Source organism: Rattus norvegicus, chromosome 5 (assembly GCF_036323735.1).
Source record: "Rattus norvegicus strain BN/NHsdMcwi chromosome 5, GRCr8, whole genome shotgun sequence".
In the NCBI taxonomy this organism is placed as follows: Eukaryota; Metazoa; Chordata; class Mammalia; order Rodentia; family Muridae; genus Rattus; species Rattus norvegicus.
The window spans coordinates 116,673,599-116,692,074 of NC_086023.1; the positions used below are offsets into that span (position 1 = coordinate 116,673,599).

The 18,476-nt window shown below is 39.8% G+C and overlaps 2 pseudogenes; one reads left to right on the forward strand and one right to left on the reverse strand.

Moving 5' to 3' along the window:
* Positions 1 to 4,533: 4,533 nt before the first annotated feature.
* Gid8-ps1 (GID complex subunit 8 homolog, pseudogene 1) lies at positions 4,534 to 5,363 on the reverse strand (annotated as a pseudogene).
* A 1,384-nt stretch (positions 5,364 to 6,747) lies between these two features.
* Positions 6,748 to 15,167, forward strand: Tbc1d5-ps1 (TBC1 domain family, member 5, pseudogene 1; annotated as a pseudogene).
* The last annotated feature ends 3,309 nt before the right edge of the window (positions 15,168 to 18,476 follow it).

The following is an 18,476-nucleotide window of genomic DNA, read 5'->3' on the forward strand; positions in this document are numbered from 1 at the left end:
TTAGAATGGCTACTCCAGCTTGCTTCTTCTGACCATTTGCTTGGAAAGTTGTCTTCCAGCCTTTCACTCTGAGGTAGTGTCTGTCTTTGTCTCTGAGGTTTGTTTCCAGTAGGCAGCAGAATGCAGGGTCCTCGTTGCATATCCAGTTTGTTAATCTATGTCTTTTTATTGGGGAGTTGAGGCAATTGATTTTGAGAGATATTAAGGAATAGTGATTATAGCTTCCTGTTATATTTATATTTAGATGTGAGGTTATGTTTGTGTGCTTTCATTCTCTTTGTTTTGTTGCCAAGACGATTAGTTTCTTGTTTCTTCTAGGGTATAGCTTGCCTCCTTATGTTGGGCTTTACCATTTATTATCCTTTGTAGTGCTGGATTTGTAGAAAGATATTGTGTAAATTTGGTTTTGTCATGGAATATCTTGGTTTCTCCATCTATGTTAATTGAGAGTTTTGCAGGATACTGTAACCTGGGCTGTCATTTGTGTTCTCTTAGGGTCTGTATGACATCAGTCCAGGATCTTCTGGCTTTCATAGTTTCTGGCGAAAAGTCTGGTGTAATTCTGATAGGTCTGCCTTTATATGTTACTTGACCTTTTTCCCTTACTGCTTTTAATATTCTTTCTTTATTTTGTGCGTTTGGTGTTTTGACTATTATGTGACGGGAGGTGTTTCTTTTCTGGTCCAATCTATTTGGAGTTCTGTAGGCTTCTTGTATGCCTATGGGTATCTCTTTTTTTAGGTTAGGGAAGTTTTCTTCTATGATTTTGTTGAAGATATTTACTGGTCCTTTGAGCTGGGAGTCTTCACTCTCTTCTATACCTATTATCCTTAGGTTTGATCTTCTCATTAAGTCCTGGATTTCCTGTATGTTTTGGACCAGTAGCTTTTTCTGCTTTACATTATCTTTGACAGTTGAGTCAATGATTTCTATGGAATCTTCTGCTCCTGAGATTCTCTCTTCCATCTCTTGTATTCTGTTGGTGAAGCTCCTATCTACAGCTCCTTGTCTCTTCTTTTGGTTTTCTATATCCAGGGTTGTTTCCATGTGTTCTTTCTTGATTGCTTCTATTTCCATTTTTAATTCCTTCAACTCTTTGATTGTGTTTTCCTGGAATTCTTTCAGGGATTTTTGTGACTCCTCTCTATGGGCTTCTACTTGTTTAATTATGATTTCCTGGAATTCTGTCAGGGATTTTTGCGATTCCTCTCTGTAGGCTTCTACTTGTTCTCTAAGGGAGTTCTTCATGTCTTTCTTGAAGTCCTCCAGCATCATGATCAAATATGATTTTTGAAACTAGATCTTGCTTTTCTGGTGTGTTTGGATATTCCGTGTTTGCTTTGGTGGGAGAATTGGGCTCAGATGATGCCATGTAGTCTTGGTTTCTGTTGCTTGGGTTCCTGTGCTTGCCTCTCCCAATCAGATTATCTCTAGTGTTACTTTGTTCTGCTATTTCTGACAGTGGCAAGACTCTTCTATAAGCCTGTGTGTCAGGAGTGCTGTAGACCTGTTTTCCTGTTTTCTTTCAGCCTGTTATGGGGACAGAGTGTTCTGCTTTTGGGCGTGTAGTTTTTCCTATCTACAGGTCTTCAGCTGTTCCTGTGGGCCTGTATCTGGAGTTCACCAGGCAGCTCACTTGCAGCAGAAAAGTTGTTCTTACCTGTGGTCCCGAGGCTCAAGTTTGCTTGTGGGGTGTTTTCCTCTGGCGTCAGAGATGTGTGCAGAGTGCAGTCTCTTCTGGTTTCCCAGGCATGTCTGCCTCTCTGTAGGATTAGCTCTCCCTCCCACGGGATTTGGGTGTAGAGAACTGTTTTTAAGGTCTGTCCTTTCAGGTTTAGGCGGTGTCTCGGGGGCAGGGGTTTTGCCGCTCCTGGGCCCTCCCCCACGGGAACCCAGAGGCCTTATACAGTTTCCTCTTGGGCCAGGGATGTGGACAGGGGTGGGCAGTGTTGGTGGTCTCTTCTGCTCTGCAGCCTCAGGAGTGCTCACCTGACCAGGTGGTGAGGTCTCTCTCCCACGGGGTCTGGGAGCAGAGAGCTGCTGCGGGCCGGGATCCGCAGGTTTGAGACTCCAGGTAAACACAGGAAGTGCCTGGTCCTAGAGGAATTTTGCCTTTGTGTGTCCTGAGTTCACCAGGCAGGTCTCTTGCAGCAGAAAAGTTGGTCTTACCTGTGGTCCCAAGGCTCAAGTTTGCTCGTAGCGTGCTGCCTACAAGCTCTCTGAGACGGCAGCAACCAGGAAGATCTGCGATGCCCTTTCCGGGAGCCTCCGTGCACCAGGGTTCCAGATGGCGTTTGGTGTTTTTCTCTGGCGTCAGAGATGTGTGCAGGGTGCAGTCTCTTCTGGTTTCCCAGGCGTGTCTGCCTCTTTGTAGGTTTAGCTCTCCCTCCCATGGGATTTGGGTGCAGAGAACTGTTTATCTGTCCTTTCTCAATGAGAATTTTATGTTTACATCCAAGTACCATATCCTTGAGTTCTGTTATCTAAAACCTTTAATTATGGTAACAAACATCCATAGACACATACAGTTGGATGAACAGTGAATGCTCCATAGCTGTTATTGCATATCTGAATGTCCACTGTGGCAAAGTCAATCCAAAGAGTTCAGGACATTCAAAAAGATCAAAGGTCAAAGAAGTTATAAACATGTCAAGATGGAGGATGTTTATAGAAATAGAATTTAAAAAGAAGTGATTTGGTTTCTGAGCAACAATAAATGAAATTGACTTGACTATTTGTGGAAAACATTGATTGCCTTTAATTTGTGGATTTAATTGCATATATTAAAATGGTTATTATTTCTACAATATCATAACATAATTTAAACATATAGCTTTTTGCATTCTTACATTTTTACAATTTCATTAGGACTCTACATGCATATTTGACGTAAATACCATAATAATCCCAGGGATCCTTTTAATATTTTACAGTATTTCTTTAGTACGGTTTTATCCTTCTAAGCATCTTTTCCCCAACATTTTATGTCAGCTCTGTTTTAACAGTTTTACAACTATTTTTATCCTTGTTAGTGGTGTTAAATCACTAAAACCGGCATATTTAACATTCTGCAACATTCCCCCTTTATGTGTAAGTTTACAGTTTTGTCTAAATGAATGGAAACCAAAATTTGCAACAGTTTAAGGAATAAGAATTTCCATACAATATTATCAGGAATAGGCAATCTTGGTTGGATGACAGATTCTAAACCATCCTGCTGAAGGCGATTGTGACTTTAAGACCAGTTTATTATGCTTACTAAAACTTGGACTATTTTACCAGCCTTCAGTGAACACAACAGTCATGAAGAAATAATTTTACATAGATGTAAAAGATAACCCCTGAAGAAACCTTCCTGAATATCTCAGACAGCATTTGACATTGAGAAGATATTTACTAGGAAGCACGCCCTGCTCAGTTCCCTGCTCCCATTTTATGTTTGGTCTGTATGATCTGAGATCTGAGTCAGCCTAATGTTGCTAGCGTGCACACGGGTTTAGAGCTGACTGATCGGACTGGATATTGATTGGGGCTTGCCTCTAGAGAGAACTGATTCCTTCCTTCCTTCCCTCCTTCCCTCCTTCCCTCCTTCCCTCCTTCCCTCCTTCCCTCCTTCCCTCCTTCCCTCCTTCCCTCCTTCCCTCCTTCCCTCCTTCCCTCCTTCCCTCCTTCCCTCCTTCCCTCCTTCCGTCCTTTCCTCCCCTCCTCCTTTCCTCCTTTCCTCCTTCCTCCTTTCCTCCTTCCCTCCGTCCCTCCCCCCTCCTCTACCTCTCTCCCCAGAACTGCCAGAAGACATTGATTTCCTTTAATTTTTAATCTAAGGATGAGGACTTGTGAAATTGCCCGTTCTATGTTGGTGTTGACTTTAAGCAGCCACACTTTTGAGATTTCATAGGTGAAGTTTCCCTGTCCTGTCAAAAAGACACTATTTCACAATGGGCTTCTTGCTCTTAAAAATCTCTCTGCCCTTATGGAATGTTTACTTGGCCTTAGGTCTTGGTATTGCATCTTTGGTAAACTGATGGGACTTGGAAACCTCACAATCACCTGTTCCTTGAATGCTAACCAGTTTTGGATCTCTGTAATAGTTTCCATCTGCTGCAGAAAAGAATTTATTTACTAAGCTGTATCTTTGCTGAATGATAGAGCTATCTTTGGGTTTAAAGGTAACTTTTAGAACAGCAACTTTTTTTCAATACCCACACAAAGTTATTTTGGAAATTAAGATTTGCAAATTTATATATTCTTTCCTAGGAAGGTACAAAAGGAGGAAGAAAAAGAAAGACAAGAAGGGGTAAGGAAAACCAGGAAGATCTGCAGAGAGTTAGGAAGATAAATCCCTGCCCCCATGCATGCTAGCAGGCAGCAGAAGCATGAGTACTTTTCCTGTGTGAGGTCTTCAGCTGAGATGATGCTCTCTAGCAGTGCAGTACACAGTGGCAAACAACTTCTTCTGGAACCAGCAATCCGGAAGCAGGAGGATAGTCAACTGCAGTCCTCGGATACAGGGCATGGCAGAGGTGGTGTCTTCCATCATGGGTTTGCCATTTCCCCCTTTTAAACAATGGGCTCAAAGAAAAGTACAAGGGAAAGGTTCTCCACCGTGGTGACAATCTGACAGTTACAGCCGGAGGAGATAGAGTCCTGTGCCGATTGACAGTACTGGGTCCGTGCACAGGCTCTACTTGGGCTCCTCAATCACGCCTTTGCTGAGGTCTGTCATTTTGTAATATTTTACTCTCTCCTGGTCTAGCTCATTCTGAGCCCAAAGTATCAGTTTCAGTAATTTTGCCAGCTTGAGTGTTGTGGACTCTCAACTCTCATGATCCAGAACAGCCTGGTTAATTTCACTCCATACCATATGCCTCTGCATCATGTAGAGTAGGTCTCCAAAAGGTGACTCCTCAGGGCTATCGAAGGCCAGCAAGGCCAATGTGTGCTCGATTTCTGTGAGGTATTCTCTGCCTTCCTCACCCTCCTCTGCTATTTGCATCTGAGCAGCATCCAATGCTGCTTCTGTCTCATGCTGACAGAGAAGTTCAATCAAGTGTTGTTGCTGAAGGTGGAGGTAAAGATCCCAGTTTGTGTCTAGGAGCTCTGGGTGGAGGCTGTTGATCAAGGCAATGCCTCCTGGTTCTGAAGCTTCAGAATCAACTCCCAAATCTTGATTTGCTCATCAAGTGTTTCTAGGTCCACACTTGGTTCAATCCCAGACTCCATCTGAATTCTCTCTGGGGTGTCCTTCGAGCCTTCTGGTAGTTCATGATGAGTCGGTTCATATCTGCTCATTGAACATGTAAGTCATTGACCCTTTCCATCCATTCATCTTTGGTTATTTCATTGGGGTTTTCTGCATAACTCATTATGATTTATTTTGTGCGGATCCTGCCTTAATTGATTTTATTTTTTTCACTAATTTATTTGTTCACTTTACATTCCAATCACAGACCCCTTCTCCTCTCAGCCCATTTAGGGCAATAGTATCCACAGGTGAGCAACAGAGTCGGGAACTGCCTCTATTTTATTTGTTGGGAGACTCACATAAAGATCAGATTGCATATCTGCTACATATGTGTGGGGAGGCTATGACCAGCCCATGTATGTTCTTTGGTTGGTGGCTCAGTCTTTCACAGCCCTAAGTTACCAGTTTAGTTGATTCTTTTCATATTTTTATGGCGTTCCTATTGCCTCTGGGTCCCTCAATTCCTTCCCTCAACCTTTCTACAAGACTCCCGAGCTTTTTCTAATTTTCGCTATGGATCTCTGCTTCTGTTTTGGTCAACTGCTGGGTTTTAATGGCTTACAAAATAGCAGGCTTCTGCACAGATTAGGTGTAAACACACACACACACACACACACACACACACACACACACACACACACACACACTCCTTATCTCCTCAATCCCTACCTTACCCTTTTGTAAAAGTAGCTTTTATTCACTAGAGGTAATTGTCTCCAAGGCTTACTGCCTCAGTCTGCTAACAGGTCTAGTTCTGGAAGCTTTGAGCCTCCATACTATCTTATCTAGGCCCAGAATATTTTCAGCTACTGAGACTTCTGATTAGACTCACCCTTTCTTGTTCTTTCTGAACTCTGACTGGCTGGTTCAACTCAACTGTTTTGGTTCAAACTATTCTCCAAGCTGGCTGATTCAATCTGGCTTCTCTCCCATCCCCTAACTGAGTTGCTTCACTTGGCCTCACACTAACTCTAACAATCTGTTCTAATCTTCTGCCTCATTCTCATTCTCTGGCGTGTCTAGCTTATTCTCTCTCTCTGCCACCTATCTCTGTAAACCTCTCCAGGTAAAACTGCCTCTTCTCTCCTCTCTCTGTCTACATTGCCCCTCAAGTAGTTTCCCTTTGATCTTTCTTCTCATGATAGTTGGACATAACTTATTCTGTCAAATCTTTCTCTGATTTGCCACTTTGTCTGCCACTGAATTAGACACCTTTCAAACATAGTGCTTCTTTTCACAAACCAAATTTACCTTCATTCTTTGGGATTGAAGGTGTGTACTTAGGGCATGTCTGTATTCCAGCCAGAGGGATTAAGGTATACTAAGGGCTGAGCTATACCACAACTAGAAATGTATTTTTTTTCAGTAAATATAATTTTAGGGATCACAGTGTAAAATATTGAACAATTTTTCCCTTTATGTCTAAGCTAAAAGTTGTATATTGTTTGACTTTTAGATAAGTTTTATAACCAAAAGTTAAGCATCCAGATGTCCTTATAATCCAGATGTCCATCAATGTGATGCTCCTTCAATCTGCAGGCCTGATCATCTGTCTTCAGCAACAGTCCATTTCAGCATCAAGGTATTCAATCTTCCAGTCTGATGAATGATTTGTCCATCTTCAGCTCATTTGTTGAACTGTTTTCACGTGTGTGTGTGTGTGTGTGTGTGTGTGTGTGTGTGTGTGTGGAGGGTGAGGTCTGCTTTCTGTGTCATCTGCATTGCTGTCTTTCTGAGTAAGAAAAATTTCCACATGAAAGTATGACTCTAGGAAGGTACACTTTCATGTGGAATCTTTTCTTGCTCAGATTAGATCTTCATAAATTTTGATAAAACCCATACTGTTTCATGGGCAAAACCTCTTTCCTAAATGAATACATTCTCTGAGTTCTATTCTGATGTTAAAACATCTTGAAAGTGTACAGGTTGATTTAATTCAGTAGTATTTTCTACCACCCAGTGACTTTCAACTAATCTTATTTCCCCTTTCTGTTTATAAAGGTAAAATTAGATCTTTATGAATACATATATAAACTAGACATGTAACCACTCAAATTCTATGCCTGGTTCCATGCCAGCTAGACAGGCTTCTTACTCATGGGCAATGGGCTGTCTATCTTAATCCTCAATTTTATTAGGTACCAGAGACTCGCAATTAAGAATTTACTGTTTCCTTATTTCCTCTGTTTCTTGTCTCTCAAGCCTTTGTATTATCATAGCTAATTTTTCTTGTTGTAGGGCTATTTGTTAAGCCTTTTTAGAGAGAAAATTATAAAGATTGCAATTGAAAGTAGGGAGAGATTTATTCCAGGGGTCACAATTGTAGTGAGTACTGTAATGGCCTTTTCAAGTAATATTTCTATCCCCTCAAGTCCTTTCCTTGCTCTTAAGGGATCTGAAATGGAGTTTCCCAATTCTGTTTTTAATGCATGAAAAGTCTGTCTACATAATTGAAATTATCTTTTAGGAAGGCTTACTGTGATTCAGTGTTTCAGAGACTTCTGTGTTGTTCCTGCTGCTCCTGCTGCTCCTGCTGCTCCTGCTGCTCCTGCTGCTCCTGCTACTCCTGCTGCTCCTACTACTCCTGGTGCTCCTGCTGCCTCTGCTACTCCTGCTGCTTAAGAGTTTCCCCAACCTCTCTGGGTGTCCAGAGGAACTAAAAGAACTAATGCTTACTCCGGAGACAATCCCAGGTGAATTTCTTCTTTGTGGCTTTCTGTCAGAGGTCTGCTGTCCTCTGTTTTCTTCTTTCTACAACTCTTCAACTCTGGTGGGCTTTTTCCTTCTCTAATCATGTTGGGTTGCACCAGATGTAAAAGTAACTTTTATTTACCTGTAGTAATTGTTCTCTCTGAGGCTTACTATATCCATCTGCTAACCTGGGTCTAGACATGGAAGCTTCTAGCCTCCGGATAGTTGTGTCTAGGCCTACAATGCCTTTCAGAATTATTGCTGAATAAGCTCACTGTTTCTAGTTCTTGCTAAGAATGCTGGCTGACTGGTCAACTCGGCTGTTCTGTCTCAAAACCCCTCTCTGTGCTGACTGGTTCAAAGTGACTTCTTTCAGCTTCTAACTGAATTGCTCTGCTTGGTTGCATACTAACTTTGGCAATCTGTTCTAATCTTCCAGCTCCGTTTCATTCTCTGGTTCATTGAGTCTTCCTCTGTGTGTGGCTTTTTCTCTTTCTGGAACCTGTCTTTGTTCAACTGTCCCTGCAATACTGCCCTTTCTCCATTTCTTTCTTGGTCCTACTGTCTCTTGAATAGCCTCTCTTTTCTCTTTGTTCTTGTAAGAGTTGGGTACATCCTATTACATCAAATCTTTATCTGATTGGTCACTTTGTCATTCAATTGTAAATCATGTTCAAACATAGGTGCTTTCTTCTACATAGTAGATTATCTTCATAGTTTGGGATTAATGATATGTACTGGGGTTGAGCCACACCACAACTAGATATGGGATTTTCTAGTAAATAACACAATTTCAGGATTCACTATGTAATTAAATATTGTGCAACACCCTGTCTGCTTTCACTATACCACATTCTGCTTTCAGATCACCCCTGCTCCTCACATTCTTTACCACTTTATAAAACAGAAACTACTTTTTCAGTGAGGATTATTTTTCACCAGCTCTCCTTTTGATGTGCAAATATAACTCTGTATGATTTTCAAATCTCTCTTCCAATGAATTTTCTAATGCTCCATTATTTTACAGATGGAATTTGGTCAAAATGGATTGCACACATTAAACTTAGTGTCTTTTTCATTTTATATTTTGAGATATGCTATTTAGGTTAGTCTACCCTTAAAACTAAAAAGATCCTCTCGATCCCCCTTCAAGGTTCTGGGATTAGAGGCATCAGCCAGCATGCCTGGAATGTGCTGATTCATTTCCAAACTTGGGATTCTTATGAAAATAAACAAATGATTTTTTTCAAAAAACTACAAGTAAAAGCAATAACAAATAGTTCAATTAGACAGGAGTGCACATTTTATAGATATATTACTTTTATCAGAGAGGTATTTGCCCCATAACACTACAATGTGCATAACATATCCCTAAAACATTTATAAGACCATAAAATCTCAGACCCTATTTTGATATTTCTAACTTATCCACATATTTAAAATTTATATTTTGTAGTTATTTATATTTTCTACTATTTATATTGAGAAGTTGAAGACAGTTGAAGGGAGTTAGCTTATCTTCTCTTCCTTAATTAATCACACTAAATGAATTCTGAACCTACTTACCAGTATAGAGATTATTCACCAACATATATGAACAATATAATCGAAGACATTTTCTAGCCCTTATTGCATTGAAGATGTATATGAAGATAAAGGAACTGTTATTCCAATTCAGGCTAAAGAAAGCAAAGAATTTGTCTAAGTCAGCTCATTGATACTAGCAATAATTTAAAACTTGTAAAGAAGTTTCAAATTGTTGGACTGTTAGCTTAAGAACAGTGATTGCATTTATATTTTTCAGTAGAACTATCAGAGTACTGAATAAGAATTTTGGATATTTTTAAGAAATTGCTTTAATTTGTTACTCAGATTTTCATAAGCCTTATTACTTGATTACATCATCTACCAGATTTCCCGGTTTCTCATCTATATACTTCTTCCTAAAGGCCAGTTTCAATCTGACATCTTTCTGAGCACAGTGCTAAACCCTCTTTATAAACACTCCCTGGCTTTTCACCACCACTATTGCTACACTCAGTTTTCTTAATGATCCAATTCTAGCTTACAGTCCCTGGGAAGTGCAACCTGAGTGTAGGACATGAGAACTGTTGACAGTAAAAGGGTTATGATCTAGAAATAAAGAAGCCAACATCAGAGCTGTTATCTCTTGTTACACTGTACCTGTTGGTCACACATGCTAAGTTGGAGACTCTGACTTAAATGTCAGGTCTCATATATGAGCTGTGTAAACAGGATGGATTAGTTCGCATCATTCTGTCTTAATTTTTCATTAGTGCCAAGTGACTGATGATAATTCATAGTTTTGTGGTGAGATGAATAAACTCCTGAGCTCCGAGCCTGGTGCATCTTAACAGTTGCTTCCAAATATCTGTTACCTTTCTCCACTGGGACATGCTCTAATCTCACTCTTTGACCTTCACTCGGTCAGTCTTCATGCAAAGTGCATGCGATCACACATGTTTCTTGCTCTTCTCATGAATGAGCATAAGATTATGGTATGATGGTATGTTAGAAAATACATAATACTGGGCACTGGTAGCTGGTAATATCTATTTTACAGGAGTGTTTCACTGTTCTCATGGACTTGTACAACTGACTCTATCTGGGGATGTTATGGAATCCTTTAAAAATAATTTCCTGTCTATTTTACTTTGTTCATTGAAAATATATCAAGTCAGTTCATGTCGTTAACAAATGTATCTATGTCAGTTTGCATCTAGAAAGACATATAATGTAGGAGGGAGATGCTATTCAGGAGGAAAACTTGAAGGTAAGCAGATTATTCAACCTGTAAAGATGATTTATGGTGGCTCTTCAAGCATAGAAAGAGGACTTGCTTCAACAAAATTCAATATCTAAATCCCAATACTTAGAAAACCCAAATGAGAACAGAATCAATCACTTCACAAGAGAATTTCCTACCTCTCTTTTACATAGGGAATACCCCAAATAGAAATCAATTAAGTTTAATAGAATTGAACTTGCCTAAAACATACCAAAAGGAGATCCATCTGTCTAAATGCCTCCCACACAATTATCCACCTTCTGTTTTCTAATACCTAAAAATTAGTCAATAAAAGATTGTATTCTATATTATAAGACTCAAAGCCTTCGGAAGATCTTCATGTCTATATTGGCTAAACAATTATGAGTTCTGAATAACGAAAGCTAGTTACAAACTTTATACTTTTCATTAGTTAACTTTTCTGTTGCTATGATAGAACACCACATCCAAAAGCAACTTATGGCAAAAACAGTTTACTAGGGCTTATGGTTCCAGAGGGATAGATGTTGATCCTGTTATGGAAGCAAAGCTGCAAGTGACAGGCATGTTGGCAAGCATGGTGATAGGTGCAGTGCCAGAAATAGGAGACTGAAACTCATATTCTTAACCTCTAGTACAAAACAAAGAGCAAACTAGAGATCTCATGAGGCCTTTACTCTCAAAGCCTTCCACCAGAGACTCATTCCATATGCCACTGACTGCACCAGCTACAGCCTACCCCAAACAGTGCTACCAATGGGGGACTAAGTGTCTAAGTATATGAGTATATTGGAGTAATCGTTTAAAGGGCTATATCCCATACTTTCAAAGCAAGAACATGGTAACATCTCTGTTCTATCCAGGAAGATGGATTAGAATGAATATTTCTAAATTCTGAAGTAGTTTCAGTCAATGCCCTCTGTGTCCGTCCCAACACTAAGATGCAAAGAATTTGTGGGGAACAGATAGTTTTCATACATATCTATAGAAAATATTAGGAGATATCTTGCCATGTGGAGTAGATTCATAATATGAAATTATTTGTTGCAGACAGGGTAAATAGATAGGCAAGCAAATGGCTTGAAGACATTTCTCTAGTAAGATGCCTATTAAAGTCCAGGACACTTATTTTGTCAATTTGAATAAGACATCTGAAGAAAATATCATTTTCTATAATTATTTTCCTGGAGATTTCCACAAATTTTCATCTTTATGCTTAGCACAGCACATATGTATGTAAACATACAGAAACAAAGGAGCAGAAAATAGAAATTCAATTGAGATTGTTTTAGTGTGTAATAATAATCAAAATATATGAATATATTTTTGTAATAGTATGGTAATACATATTCAATGCCCAACTCTCTGAGAAGAAAAAAGTTTTCTGAAAGCTCTCATTTGTGGCACTTTTAAACTTCTGTGATATGAGTTCTTCCACAGAACCATTTATGATTGCCAACAATCTAGTAGAAAGGCACAGCTGTCAGGATTGCATGCCATCAGTTGCCCCGAACTACCCCTGGCCTATAACTACACCTCCTCATGACATCTGACCCTCTCTCAGGGTTGCAGATTTGCACCTGCCTTCTCTTTCTGGTGCTTCTACAATACTTGCTTTGTTTCTTTATCTGATTCATTTCTGCCCTTCACTATTCATATCACAATGACTGCACTTGTCTAGTGTTTCAGTGATCTCCACAGAAATGCATGAATTATGAGGCTTTTAAGTTCTAAAAGCTACACTGAAGCCCAGTGGTGAAGAGAACCAACTTATATTCTTTGCAGTTATTTCTTATTTCAACAACTTAAAAACATTACTGAACCATTGAGCAAGTGCAGCTCCCATGTTTCTTTTTTCATTGCTTTGTTGCATAGAAATTCTGATTTTGCCCAATTATATGAAACAGCATACTCAAAGAATTTCAGCCATTCTTACAGCATTGTGTTAATATCTCATAATATTTCTGAGGATATTTGTTGATAGAGGGCATGAGAGCCAATTATGTGTGTGTGTGTGTGTGTGTGTGTGTGTGTGTAGAATATATATGTATAGAATATATATGTACATCTGTGCATACTTTCTTATATGTAGATATATGTATAATTTTATATGTATATATAGGGAGGTATAGAAATCTGTCAGAAACCTGTCTCACAGTTTCATCAACAGTGAAGAGTGCCTTAATAAAGGAAGTTTACTAAACCTGTTTCTTTTCCTAGCCTTAGGATGGCTAGCATATGAAGACTGGATTCATGACTTTAGAGTTTTCTACTGAAATCTAAGAGAATCACAGAGACAATGACCTAGAACCTTGAGGTGGTTGACAGACTGAGTAAACTAACCTCAAATTGCTTGGCCTCTGACTTTTGTGATCCAAGAATATAAGTCATATCATTCATTGTATACACCCTAGAGACATCCTAACTAAATCACTACCTAATAGATTCTACAGACTTCCCCAGTGGTACAAAGTATGTGTTGTCTGTTTGCTCCCCACAATTTATTTCCTCTGTTGTCACATTTCCATTCATTTAAGGTCTCTGTATGTTATGTGTTTTCTTATTACTTTTCTTGAGTGTTTTCTTCCTTTTACATTACTGATGCTATGTTGGGCTTGCAGACAGTCTACCAACAGCTGATTGAGTCAGATACAGATACTTAGAGCCAACCATGGAAGATTAGGGGAAGGATTGAAGGAGTTGAAGAGGATGGTAACCCCATAGGAAGACCAGGAATGTCAACTAGCCCAGACCCCTGAGAGCTCCCAAAGACTAAGCCACCAATCAAAGATCATACATGGGCTGGTTGGTGTCTCCAGGCACATATTTAGCAAAGAACTGCCTTGTCTGGCCTCAGTGGGAAAGGGTGTGCTTAATCCAGTAAAAACTTGATGCTCAAGGAAAGAGGGATGGCCAGGAGATGCGGTGGTGGTTGAGGTGGCTGACTGGCTGGATTGGAAAGCATCCTTTGATAGGCAAAGGGAAGGTGGTAGGGGACAAAGAATTCTGGGAGGAGGGACCAGGAGGTGGAGCAACAGTTGGAATATAAAAAATTTAAAAAGAGAAAAATGGGCTGGCTGGACCAGGCCTAGCATGTTCCATGAGATCCCGGCAGACTGACAGGGGGGTTGGGGGGGAGAGAGGGGAGACAGAGAGAGAGAGAGAAGGAGAGAGAGAGAGAGAGAGAGAGAGAGAGAGAGAGAGAGAGAGAGAGAAAGAAGGGGAGGAGGAGGATTCAGGGAGTAGGAGCTGGGGAGCCCTGATGCACTACTGGACATCTGGGTTGTTTCCAGGTTCTGGATATCACAAATAAGGCTGCTATGAACATAATGGAACATGTGCCCTTGTGATCAAGTCAATGAAAACTTCTAATAATGTGGTGAAGATAAGAAAAATGTCATATATACTGAAGTACTCTCATACTGGAATTACTTTTGGTGACTGTCTCCACCCTGCGTAGACATCCTCTGCAGTCAGAAGAACAAGAAGTAGGCATCAAGCCCTTGTTCAGTTATTCAAATAAGCCAAGAGGAGATTCATGTCAAAATGGAAGGGGAGCAAATTCCAACTTATACTCCAACAGAAACTTCAATTCATATATGAGAGTGGGAAGAAATCTTTGTAAATAACAACTACTTGGCAACAGTGAGACAGAAGGGGATTAATGGGCAGCTGAGAAGCAGCAGATTCCACAGCATTTGCTGGAAGCTCTTTCTTTGTGTTCTTCCTCAAGATAAAAGTCAATGGATCAGTAGAATTAAAGAACTAAGATCCTGGCATAGGAATATTAAAGAAATACATATCACTAATCCAAGGAAAGTTGTTGACCAACAGTATCTGATGATCAACAATCCCCTCTCACAAGATGAAGGAAGCCTTTGGAACAAATTCTTTCAAGATAAAGAACTGCTGTCCATGATTGAGCAAGATGTCAAAAGAACGTTTCCTGAAATACAATTTTTCCAACAAGAAAATGTGAGAAAAATTCTTACAGATGTTCTGTTCTGTTATGCTAGAGAAAGCTAGCAGTTGCTTTGTAAACAGGACATGCATGAGCTGCTAATGCCTATCATCTTCACCCTTCACTGTGACCACCAAGCTTTTCTACACGCCAGTGAGTCTGTACAGCCCAGTGAGGAAATGAAAACTCTCTTGAACCCTGAGTATCTGGAGCGTGATGCCCATGCAATGTTCTCACAGCTTATGGAAACTTATGAACCTTGGTTTTCTACTTTTGAGCACAATGGTCAAAAGGGAAAAGAAACGTTGATGACCCCCATTCCCTTTGCTCAATCACAGGACTTAGGCCCAACAGTTGCCATTGTTACAAAAGTCAACCAGATCCAGGATCATCTACTGAAGAAGCATGATACTGAGCTCTACATGCACTTGAACAGACTATAAATGGCACCACAAATACATGGGTTGTAAGTTTTAAGTTTCTGTTTTAGCCATTCTTAATTATGATTTTCTGGTAGTTTCTGAATAGGTTCGTTCTGTTAAAGTTTGTTCTAGCTCCATTCTATTTATTGTCAGGTTTACTGCATTAACATACGGTCTCATTCAATACCTTATCAGTCCTCTGAAGTCACCGTTACTCCTTTGTTCTAGTTTAGGAAGCTAATCCTTTTAAAGTAGCTTTATAACTTTTAAAATTGTTATAAATTACTGCCATGAGTCCTGTCAGATTGGTTATGTAGTTTTCAGGGTTTCTTTTGAAAAAAAAAAAAAAAGGTGTAGTTTCCCTTCTTGTGTTGGAGTTTTCGATTTGTTGTCCTTTGTAGGGCTGGATTTGAGGAAAGATATTGTTTAAATTTGGTTTTGTCGTGGAATATCTTGGCTTCTCCATCTATGGTTATTACGAGTTTTGCTGGAAACAGCAGCCTGGGCTGGCATTTGTTTTCTCTTAGGGTCTGTATGACAGCTGCCCAAGATCTTCTGGCTTTTAGAGTCTCTGGCGAGAAGTCTGATACCTTTTCCCTTTTGCTGTTTTTAATATTCTTTCTTTATTTGTGCATTTGGTGTTTTGATTATTATGTGATGGTAGGAATTTTCTTTTCTGCTCCAACGTATAATTTTGTTGAAGATATTTACTGGCCCTTTGAGTTGGTAATCTTTGCTCTCTTGTATACCTATTATCGTTAGGTTTGGTCTTTTCATTGTGTCCTGGATTTCCTGGATGTTTTGGATTAGGGGCTTTTTACCTTTTGCATTTTGCATTTTCTTTGACTATTGTGTTTTCTTGTATTTCTTTAAGGGATTTATGTGTTTCCTCTTTAAGGGCTTCTACCTATGTATCTGTATTCTCCTGTATTTCTTTTAAGAGAATCCTTCATAAAGTCCTCTATCATCATCATGAAATAGGATTTTAAATCCAAATCTTGCTTTTCTGGTGTGTTGGGGTATCCAGTTATTGCTGTGGTGGGAGAAGTACGTTCTGATGATGCCAAGTAGCCTTGGTTTCTATTGCTTAGTTTCTTACACTTGCCTCTCGCCATCTGGTTATTTCTGGTTTTAGCTGGTCTTGTTGTCTCTGACTGGAGCTTGTCCCTCCTCTGAACCTTGAGCCTGTAAGCTTGTGACCTTAGGTGTGTCAGCACTCCTGGGAGACAAGCTAAAGCCAGACTGGTTTGGGGTGTTGAGAGCTGTGGCACAGGTTCAGCTCCAGGGTGCGGATGGAAATGGGAAACTGCTCTTCTTTGGTTCCTGTATCCTGTGGGCTCTGGGAAGGTCCCACTTGGGCCAGGTTTGGGGCAGTAGTGGTGGTCTCCTGGGAAACAAGCTATCACTGGGTAGGATTGGGGTGCTGAGATCTGTGGCACAAAGTCACATGGCAACTAAGTATGGTGTTATACAGGGAAAGAAACATGGATTTAGCCCTAAGACCTAAAGAGTCCTCTAAACTATCTAATTCTTTGAATGCTTTCTGAGTCAATTTTTGTTCTCCCCTTCATCCTTATATAAATGTACCTGCTATTCGCCAGAAATAATTGTTGTCTTGGAGACTTACTACTGAATAAGCTCACTGTTCCTAATTCTAAACACTAGTTGGCTGGTTCAACAACTCAGATGTTCTGGCCCAACCTCTTGTCCAAGCTAACTGATTCAAATCAGCATCTCTCGGCATCTTACTAAATTGCTCTGCTTGGATTCTAACAATTTGTTCTAATCTCCTGGTTCTTTCACATGTTTTGGCTGATTCTGTTTTCACCTATAACCTGTCTCTGTAAAACTGTCCTGGTTAAGTGCCTCCTCATCCCAGGCTGCGGACTGCTCCCTTAAGTCTTCTTTCTTATTTGTGGATTCTCCTGAGAGTTGGGTGGATCCTGTTTGTGACTTATTCTGTCAAATCTTGCTTTGATTCATTATTTTGCCGTCTACAAACTAACTTTAATTTTATTTTTGGTTGGGGATTAAAGGTGTGTACTAAGGGTGTTTCTGTATTCCAGCCAGCTGTCATCCAGGGTGTGTCTGCCTTCCATCTGGTTCACTTATATAAGGTCTTTGGATGTGATCCATTGCCAGAGAAGCCATGTTGCTGGATTTAAGTTCCTCTATAACTTTGAATTTCTTTCTGGAAGAAAAATGCCCTTCTCAGTGAACATAGTGTATTAATTTTCTGTAGCCTTATAACTTCTATAACATGATAGCAGACTAGGGACTCAGTCATTCCTTAGGGATATGTGTCTGTTTGTGGTTTCCCTGTAATTAAATGTGGTAAATTAGTAGTTTAGTTAGTATAAGTTGCTATGTAAAGCTGTAGAAAACAGAAGTGTTCATCACATGAAAGAGAAAAGTATTCCTTTTGTCTTCATCTAGTGCTGAGCAGGTTCCTATCAGATACCATTATGAAGCCTTACTTTCCATTAGGCCCAATATTGGAAGACAAGAACATTGTTGAAATGTACAGAGAAGGTTCTCAGTCTTATGAGATGTGAAAGCTAACACTCGAGTCCAGTTAGGGGCTAGAACAGGGACAAGGGAGGGGTTAAATTACATAAAATGACCAATGGTTTATTTATATTCTTGTGAATAATTTCAGCATTTTTTCTTCTTGGAAGCTCTGGAATCTGGTGAAAGATTCTAGTTTCTTGTGTGCTCGTTTTGTTTGTGTGATTTAGTTATGGCATCAGCGAAATGACTCCAAATTCCTGTTAGAAATGACATACCTCCTTGTGTTACATAAGTCATAGGGGAGCTTAGTACAGTATTAAGGAATTGGCATTTATAAGTAATTTAAACCCAAGGATAATAGGTATAGAAGAGAGTGAAGACTCCCAACTCATAGCACCAGTAAATATCTTCAACAAAATCATAGAAGAAAACTTCCTTAACCTAAGGAAAGAGATGTCCATAAACATACAAGAAGCCTACAGAACTCCAAATATATTGGACCAGAAAGGAAACTCTTCCTGTCACATAATAGTCAAAACACCAAATGCACAAAACAAGGAAAGAATATTAAAAGCAGTAAGGGAAAAAGGTCAAGTAACATATAAAGGCAGACCTGTCAGAATTACACCAGACTTCTCACCAGAGACTATGAAAACCAGAAGATCCTAGACAGATGTCATACAGACCCTAAGAGAACACAAATGCCAGTCCAAGTTACTGTTCCCAGCAAAACTCACAATTAACGTAGATGGACAAACAAAGATATTCCACAACAAGACCAAATTTACACAATGTCTTCCTACAAGTCCAGCCCTACAAAGGATAATAAATGGTAAAGCCCAACACAGGAAAGCAAGCTAC